Genomic DNA, 9,440 nt, shown 5'->3' on the forward strand with positions numbered 1-9,440 from the left:
GGTTTTGTTCTGCATTCACGTGAGCAGTGTTCTCCACTCATGCCACTATTAAGCATTCTCTCTCCCTCTTTTTTTCCCTTTAAACTAGTCTCCTACTTCTATCAAACCTAACCTGGCCTTCCATTCACTTCACGATTTTACAATTAAGGCCGTATTAACAGCTTTTTAAAAAGCCATCGACTACCCAGTTTGGCCAGTTCATACGGTGGTTTGTGAGTATATCTCAATAAAACCGCTGAATAAAGAAAGAAAGAATTGTGCAAGTACAGCCAGAAAGCGCCGCTGTGTACAGTAGGGGAAACGGAGCGATGGAGAGGGGAGGCCCTTCCTTGTCCGTTTGTTTCTCTGTTGTCTTTGGGTTCGGGCCGCGCCGGGGAGCCCCGGGGTGGAGGCGGGGCGAGCCGGCTCTCCCCGCCGCTTTTACCGGGGCCCCGCAACGGACACCTTCTCTGGCGCTCTCGGCGTGGGTGGGGGCAGGCGGGGGGGGGGGGGGGGGCAGGGGGAAGGGGAGGCTGGGCTCTGGTTTCGGGGCGGGCGGGGAGCGGGGGTGGGGGGGGTGGGGGGGGCAAGGGGGCGGCTGGGCTCTGCCCTCCGGACGGGCGGGTGGAGGGAAGCGGGGAAGGGGGAGGCTGGGCTCTGCCTTCCGGACGGGCGGGTGGGAGGGGGGAAGGGGCGGCAGGGCTCTGCCTTCCGGACGGGCGGGTGGGGGGAAGGGGTCGGCTGGGCTCTGCCCTCGGGACGGGCGGGATTGGGCCCGCCGGGGTGGGGGGAGGGTCTCGGTGGCTGGGCCCGGCCGAGAGAGGGCGGGCCTCGGTGGCCGGGGCGAGAGGGGGCGGGTCGCCCTTGCAGGACTGGGAGGTGGTGGGGCCGCGGGGCCCGGGCGGGCCTTCCGCGTGCGTGCACTGGGGTGGGGGTGGGGCAGGGGTCTGCGCAGGAGGAGGAGAGCGGGCGCGCGGGCAGGCCCCGCGGCCGACCGGGCCGGTCCGAGCCGCACGGGCTTCACGGGCCGGCCGTCAATCACGGCTCCCGGGAAGTGCGGGTGCAAAGCTCTACTTTCGTTTCCTGATGGGCCGCGGCCCTGCCTTCTGCAGCCGCGGCCTGTGCCATTTTGTGCTCCCGCCGGCAGTGCCTGTGGGTTCACGTCCTCCCCAGCACTTGTTTTAACGCACACACGCACACACGCACACACGCACACACGCACTGTGTGTGTGTGTGTGTGCGCGCGCGCGCGCGCTGTTTTAATCTCAGCCCTTCTAATGGGTGTGAAGCGGTGGAGGGCTGGGTTCTCTCTCTTTCTCCAAATATTTGTAATTCTGTTCATGTCACTGAGTCATGCTCTTGTCTCATAAGACCCTGCCTGGGTCCGAGGGTGGTCTCAGTGACAGGCCGGCCTCACCTCATGAGAGACCAACTGAACCGTGCTCTTGTGTGCGTTTTCTTCTTCCCCCTTGCTGAGAGCGTTGGTGCGACTCAGGTGGTTCTGGGACTGGCTCCTCAGTCTGAGACTGTGGGTTTCTTTCAGTAAAAGTGTTATTTTTGGCCGGGTTGTGGCAAAATGTTTCAATTTGTAAACAATGGTGGGAGGGGGTGATGTTTTGCCCTCTGAGCCTGGCAGAGCAGCGGCCCAAACTTCCCAAGTCATTGCTCCTGAATGTGACTTTTGTGAGGGACACGATTCTATCGAGGTGATCGATTCCATTCGACGTGATAAAACACATCTACGAGAAACCTCAGGGTGGCATGATGGGTCATGGAGAAAGTCTGAATACTTTCCAGCTTAGATTGGGAACAAGGGAAAGCCGTCTTCTCTCACTGTTCTTATGCGATGCAGTATTAGAAGTTCTTCCCAGTTCTGTAGGACTGTAGAGCTAGAAAAGGAAGCGAAATGTGTACAGACTGCAATGAAATAAAATGGGCTTCCTATTTATTTGCATATGACATGAGCACCTATGTAGAAAATGGCAGGGACTCTAGGAAGATACTGATACGGGAGTTTGGCAGATGCTCATGCAGGATAGAAGAAACACAGAAAACAAAATTCCATTTCCGTGTGTCGGCAATGGACACTGAACGCGGGCACACCGAAGTAAACAATAACAAAAGCAAGCAAGTAATTTTGAAGGGTGGATGCTTCGATCCACGGTGGTGTATACATACCGTGGAATACTAACCGGCAATAAAAAGGAATGAAGTGCTGATAGACCATCGGCTTGGAGAAATCTGCAGAGAATTATGCCTAGGGAGAACGGCCGATATCGAAAAGTTATAATTCTGTGTGTGACGTTCTTAAAATGAACCAAAAAAGGGAGGGGAGAGGGGGATCGGAAAACGGGTTAATTGTCGTCAGAGGCAGATGGATGGGAGGTCCTGAGTAGGGAGTGCCGTGGGATAAGAGGATGATGGAATTTTTTGGCGTCTCAGCTCTATCGATGCTAACATTCCGGTTGGACTACAGTTTTTGCAAAACATCACTGTGGTGGGAATCGAATGTCAGTCACACTCGTAGCGAGCGTAGAAAGTTCGCAGACTGAAAAAACTATTCAGAGGTTCGGTTTTTCAAATTGCTAGGCATTTCTGGTGCAGCTTTTTAAAAAAATTTTTTTTTATTAAAGTTAATAATTCTATCTATTTTTTTTAAAGGGGCTTCAGATGACATAAATGTTACCTAAAGAATATAAGGGAGTCCCATATGCCCCCCTCCCTCCCCGCCCACGCTTTCCCACGTTAACCACGGCCTACCTTTGTGTGGTCGCTACGGTTGGTTGTGACGATTGGCGAGCCCATATCGGAGCGGTGCGACTGACCGTGGATGGCCGTTGACGTGGCACTTTATGCTCTGTTCCGTGACGATTTGGTTGAGTTGTGACAGAAGAGACCGAGGTCTGTTTCCGTCCCTGTGATGCCGTGCGGGACGAATCCGGTGTCCCAAAGATGCCCCCTTATGACACCTACCTACTCTTCCCTCTCCCGTCCCTCAGAACCTCTGGTGGACACTGCCTCTTTGTTGGCGATCAGAGTTCTTCTGTTGCAAGAATCATCATAAATCTATAGTCGGATGGCAGTAAGTCTACTCTAGCCCATCGTTCCTTCCCCAATCCGGAGCATGTGGGTGGGGGCTTAATCCCACAGGGGCAGACGGATGGAGCTCTCTCACTTGCAGTGACAGACACTTTGTGTTCCTTGGGACGGTCGGTAGTTGCCCATCATCGTCTCCTCGTTAGTTTCCCCGGCCGAGCCCGATGCACTGGAGAGCAGGTGCTGCGACTCTGCTGAGTTTCAGGGCCCGCCCGACTGGCACACGGACGGCCCGAAGGTTTACGTCTCTGGGACATATGTTGACCGAGTATGGTGCGCAAAACTAAAAGGGGCGGAAGAGCCATGTGTAGAGAACCCCTCAGCGAGCCTCATGCCGCTTTACCCTGGGGAGCATAAATTCCAAAGGAAGGCCCAGGCCCACGGACAGGGTGCCAGATTCCTGAACGGTCTACCCTGCTTATGGTTTCTGGGTGTCTCTAGAGCCCCTGGGAGCCCCGCTTTTTCTTTTTCTTTTTTTAAGTCTGGGTGTTTTTTCCTGCCCTTTTTTCTTTCTTCTTTTTTTTTTAATATTTATTTTTTTATTTCTCTCCCCCCACCCCACCCCCACCCCGGTTGTCTGTTCTCTGTGTCTATTTGCTGAGTCTTCTTTTTTGTTCGCTTCTGTTGTTGTCAGCGGCACGGAAATCTGTTTCTTTCTGTGGCGTCATCTTGTTGTGTCAGCTCTCCGTGTGTGCGCCGCCATTCCTAGGCGGGCTGCACTTTCTTTTGTGCTGGGCGGCTCTCCTCACGGGGCACACTCCTTGCGTGCGGGGCTCCCCTACACGGGGGACACCCCTGCTTGCGCAGGGCACTCCTTGCGTGCATCAGCACTGCGCATGGGCCAGCTCCACACAGGTCAAGGAGGCCCGGGGTTTGAACCACGCACCTCCCATGCGGTAGACGGATGCCCTAACCACTGGGCCAAGTCCGCCGCCTTTTCTGCCCTTGATGGCCTCCCTCCCCAAGGCCCTAGGAAGTGGGTCTGCAACCCATTACCGGGCCCAGAGCCCAGTTGCTTTGTTTTTGTTTTAGTTTTTTTAAAAATTTCTTTGTCTTTATCTTTTTTTAATGTTACATTAAAAAAATAGGAGGTCCCCATATATTCCCCCCACCCCCCTCACCCTACTGCTGCCATAACAACCACCTCCTCCATCACGGTGGGACCTTCATCGCGCTCGGCGAATACATCTCTGAGCGAGCGCTGCCGCGCCCCATGGTCAATGGTCCCCGTTACAGTTTACGCTCTTCCCCCGGTCCACCCAGTGGGCCACGGGAGGACATACACTGTCCGGTGACTGTCCCTGCAGTACCACCCGAGAGAACTCCAAGTCCTGAAAATGCCCCCACATCACGTCTCTTCTTCCCACTCCCCACCCTCAGCAGCTACCGTGGCCACTCTCTCCATCTCGATGCTACGTTGACTTCCATTCCTAATCACCATAGTTCCAGAACAGAAGCTCAGTAAGTGCACGCTAACCCATGCTCTATTCCTCCATTCCGTGGGCCCCGGGATGGTTATGTCCACTCCACCTCTGTATCGAGAGGGTGCTTAGATGCCCCTTGGATGATGGACGCAATTCTCCTGTTTGCAGTTGTTGGCACTCTTGGCTCCCTGGTGTGGTGGTTGACCTCCTTCACGTCCCTGTGGGAGCCCCGCTATTGGAGGCGACGATTAGTGTGGCGGGCCTGCTGACACTTGCCTTACAGTAACCTCTGGAACCAACTCCGGGACGCGACTTTGAAATCTCTTAGCCCTAAGACCTCATTTGTATTTGCAAAATCTGATGATCGGTCTTCTGTCAGTGTCTTCCTAAAAATTAAGTGTGTGCTTTTAATCGAGGAGGGCGGGAGAGGAGATATAATTTTGGCCACTTCATTTTTCTTCCATGCTTTCTTATGCAGACTTCGTGAATGAAAGCGATCCATCTGGGTCAATCGTGATTTAGCCTGAGTCCTGCCAGAAAGAGGCTGAGCATCTCTGCCTCCGAACACTGTGAGTTGGCCTGTGGTTATCTGTGGCAATTCGTTCCCATAGGGTGTGAGGAATTCCCAAGCAGGAATCTGATGACCCGTCGAGAATGAGGGCCTCCGCGGAAATTAAATAGCTAAGCCCATCGTTTATTTCATTCCTGGACAGTATGATGTCCGATCGGTACAGCTGTAGGAACAAAATGATCATCACGTTATAATTAATTTCTTTACATCGATAAACGTTTGCTGCTATCCTGAGTTGGAAACTGAGGCATAGTGGTCTCGCAAAGAGAGACGTGCTGTTTCCATGGCTACCATGGCTACGCTCGCCCCCTCCCCCCGGAGGAATGTGGTCATTAAGAGTTCCGGGCAAACAGGATGAAGCTGTGAATGGCTGAAAGAAAAGATGAGCAGATCTACTTCGGAGTTAGGTGGAATGCTTGGACTTTGTACCTTGAGATAAAGATTTTTTGAGTTCCTTAGATCGTGAGTAATGCTATTAGTGAACTGCATACTTGTTCTCCCGCAGCCTGGGCTATATAGAAAGCCCCTTGTAAACAATGAAGATGTCTGAGGAGTCTCTACTCCCAGACCCCCGGATCCCAGCCCTCTTCTCTTCTCTTTCTCTTTGTTTCATTCCCAGTACCCTTCGTGCCCAAATCTCCAACAATCCTGTTTATTGCTGATCACGGATGATGTGAAGTCTCTCAGCTGGCCTTACAGGCTCTTTTAAAATGTACAGTTTCTTTCCACCTACGTTCCAATGTTTTTTTTTTTTTGTTTTTGTTTTTGTTTTTTAAATTTTACCGTAAGGGTCTTTTTAGCAGGTTTAAAAAAAATAAAAATAAAAATAAAAGACGTCGATGGTGCTCTTTGGCTAGACCCTATGGTATATGGATATATCTCAGGAAAACGGCTTAATAAACAAATAAAGAGCTGTGCCAGAACAGCCAAAGCGGCACCGGACAGATCCGATCGGCTGGGGTCTGTGACTGAATTCAGAGCCCCTCAGGTCCTGCCTATAGCTCCAACAGGCATTGCTGAAAGTTGGGGGAGGGGGGGAGGGGGAAAAAGGGGGCCTTTTTTTTAGGGGAGGGGTTTCCCTTTAAAAAAAAAAAAGGGGGGGGTGTCCATGACTGTGTCAAAGATGTCCTCCCTGGGGATGAACTCTGGGTCTAGCCTCTCTGAAACCGCAAAGAAATGCTCTCTCCCATGGCCTCTTCTCTCATCTTTCCCAGCAAAGACGGGGCCTCACGGATTGTGTGCCAGTGGGCATCTGCCTTGGAGGTTTAGGTCAGCTGTGCTGGGTGTGGCACCCACCCCTCTCCTTTTCTATGTAAATAGAGGAGGGCCTTGCAGTTTTCAGGTTACCTTGGCATTGCCTCTCCCCTCCCCCCAACCCAACCCCAGGTTGCGAGGAGTGACACAGGCCCTCATATTACTCAGCGATCTTTTCTCCCCGCGCGTGTGTCTGTGTGTGTGTGGGGTGTGTTTTCCCATCTGTTGATGAACACGTTAATTTTTTCCAGTCTTTGGGGACCCAGGAAAAAAACCTGCCTTGATACTTGTGTGCAGGATACTGTGTGAAAATCGTTTCAATTCACTTGAGTAACTAGGTAGAAGTGTGTTTACAGGGTCACGTTGGTAAGTTGATAAGAAAAGGTCACCGCCTTCCGATGTGGTTGTATGGTTTTGTTTTGCATTCACGCGAGCAGTGCTCTCCATTCATGCCACTCTTTGGCATTCTCCCTCTCTCCCTCTGTCCCTCTCTGCCCCCCTCACCCCTCTCTCCCTCTCTCCTTTTCTCCCTCTCTCCCCTCCACCCCTCTCCCCCCTCTCAAAGCTAGTCTCCTAATACTATGAAATCAAACCTGGCCTTCTGCCCTCTTTTAAAATGTGTGTGTTCTTTCAAACTATCATCTATGCCACTTTACGAGTTGACAATAAAGGTCTTATCAGGAACTTTTAAAAAGCCATCGATGACAGACTTTGGCTAGATCGTACGGGGTGTGACTACATCTCACTCAAAGTGCTGAATAAACAAATAAACCGTGGTGCGGGAGGAGCCAGAAAGAGCAGCTGTGTCCAACAAGGGACGGCCCCTGCCCGAGAGACTGAGAGGGGAGGCATTTCCTTGTTCGCTGGCTTGTGTGTTTGTCTGTTTTTTGCTTTTCATCAGTAGTACAGAAATCACAAAAATGCCTTAATAGTGATCGCAGTGATGAACGCACAACTATGTGTCCGTATCAAACACTGTCGATGGTACACTGTGGATACAGTGGACGCTTTATTAATATGTATCCAGAAACCGATCTGTTTAAATGTAAAACTAGAGTGGGTGAGGGGAACATACACCGACTGTAAGATATGGACTATAGTTGGCAGCCCTATTTTGAAGGTGCTTTTGCACAGTTTCGTAACAGATGGATCACAACCACGCGTGATGTCGGCGGAGGGGTGAGGTATGGGAGGGAGCCCTGGAATCATGTTTTGCATGTTTATTTCATGTCTACAAACTTTTACTCTACACCTAATGTTTGTGTGTGTTTGTGCATGAGTGATGTGCTTCAATAATATATAAAGATGTAAAGACGTGTGCGTGTATATTTTATATACATACGTATATACGTGTGTGTGTGTATATATATATAATAATAATAATAATAATAATTATTATTATTATTATTTTTTTTTTTTTAACAAGGAGGGTGGTGATGATGGCCACCAGGTCAACAGGAAGGTTTAGGATTCACCTCTTTCTTTTGAGGCAGGGCTTCCACTTGTTGCTCTTCAAACTTGGAGGCTGTGATCTTGGTTTGTGAAGAGATGGAGGGCTGTACGGTCTGACCTCTGACTGGGGGATTCAGCCCTTTATCCTTCATGAACCGTCTCCCCCTGATGTCTGGTGATGTTTCCTGTTAAAAGTCTGCCTCATCTGAATTTCAATGAGCTGTACTGGCTCTTATGGGATCCTTGTTCACATGGTACACCTTCTCCCAGCTCTTTAAAAACAGAACAGAACAGAACAAAACAAAACAAAACAGAAGAAAAAAGAAAAAAGAAAAAAAAGGTAAAGTGAGCCTGGAGAAGGCCCCAAAATCCTGGCAGCAGACCTGACAGTATTTGCCCCGGATGGGACGTGACTCCACGATGTGGCCCTGGGCTTGCTGTTAGTGGGACACTCGGTTGAGCCCAGGCCCGCCAGGTCACTCGAAGAGAGGGGCTCCCCCTCGAAGAGATGTTCTCTAATTGTGTCATCTGGAGAATGCCGTGTAAAGGGAACGGTCCGACCTTTGACTTTTTAAGGCCGGCCTTATCGCTCTGCACGGCGTTCTGAGAGTCACCCAAGGAGTCGTGTGCATCGGTAGTTTGTGGCCTGCTCTGAATGGCTTTTCTTTTTTCTTTTTGGCAGATGCCCGTTTCACGGGTGGGAAGGAATGTGGGTGTCTTTAAACAGCGAGTAAAAAACCACAAGCCGTTGGGGAGAGGGCAATAGAGAAATAAAAGTAAATCTTAAAAAGAATAAATAAGGAAATAAAGGACACGTGGATCGTGTCCGTTTCGGGGTTACAGCCGAGAAAGCTGATAGGAACATTCGTGTTTTTTGTCGTTGTCATTGTCATTGTCGTCGTCGTCGTTTTCTGGGTGCGAGTTTTAATTTCTGGCGTAGATACCCAGAACGGCAGCCCCCATCCCCGACGGTACTGACGTTTTCAGGACAGTCTTAGTATGTGTGTTTTCAATGAGACCGTTTTCCAGGGCGGCGGAGGAGGACATGTCCGGGCAGCGCCCGGCCCCGGGGGTGGGGGTGGGGGGCTGGGCCGCGGGGGTGGAGGAGGGGCGGGCCGGCTCTCCACGACGGTCTTCGGGCGCCCCCAGGCGGCCGGCCGCTTTTCTGTGGGCCGGCAAAGTCGAGGGGTCGCCCTTCTCTGGCCTTGCCAGCCTCCTCCTCTGCCGGGAGCCATTTTGTAACCCAGGGCATGATCTTCGCTGCCCTTCTTGGCAGTGTTCTCCATCTATCTTCCTCCCTTCCTCCCCTCCTCCCTTGCTCCCTTCCTCCCCTCCTTCCTCCCCTCCTTCCTCCCTCCCTCTCCCCTCTCCCTCTCCCCTCTCCCTCTCCCCTCTCCCCTCTCCCTCTCCCCCTCCCTGCCCCCCCCGCCCCCACATCTTGCTGCGACACCCAGGGCAAGAGCGGTGACCGTCGGTGTTCTGTGTCTGCGTACGAGACAAACGCGTGCTTTCGAACGAGGGGGACTGGAGGGAGGTCTAGTTTGAGGTGTCCTGTCTCGTCGGACGGACGACGAGTTGGCCCGTGGTTCTCTGCAGTCATTCATTCCGGTGAGAGGTGAAGAATTCCCAGGTCGGGGCCGGATGGAGGACCCAGAGAGCGTGAC

The 9,440-nt window shown here is 51.9% G+C and overlaps 1 long non-coding RNA gene across 2 annotated transcripts; it reads left to right on the forward strand.

The window, feature by feature from the left end:
* Nucleotides 1-2,741: 2,741 nt before the first annotated feature.
* On the forward strand, nucleotides 2,742-5,926 carry LOC131277696 (uncharacterized). 2 transcript variants are annotated; one of them, XR_009184814.2, is made up of 5 exons: nucleotides 2,742-2,880; nucleotides 2,979-3,061; nucleotides 4,456-4,536; nucleotides 4,978-5,068; nucleotides 5,690-5,926. It is a non-coding gene; the product is annotated as an uncharacterized lncRNA (long non-coding RNA). The 2 variants fall into 2 exon arrangements; XR_009184813.2 differs by lacking the exon at nucleotides 2,742-2,880 and having other exon boundaries at nucleotides 2,937-3,061.
* The last annotated feature ends 3,514 nt before the right edge of the window (nucleotides 5,927-9,440 follow it).

This window comes from Dasypus novemcinctus, unplaced genomic scaffold (assembly GCF_030445035.2).
Source record: "Dasypus novemcinctus isolate mDasNov1 unplaced genomic scaffold, mDasNov1.1.hap2 scaffold_319, whole genome shotgun sequence".
NCBI lineage: Eukaryota > Metazoa > Chordata > Mammalia > Cingulata > Dasypodidae > Dasypus > Dasypus novemcinctus.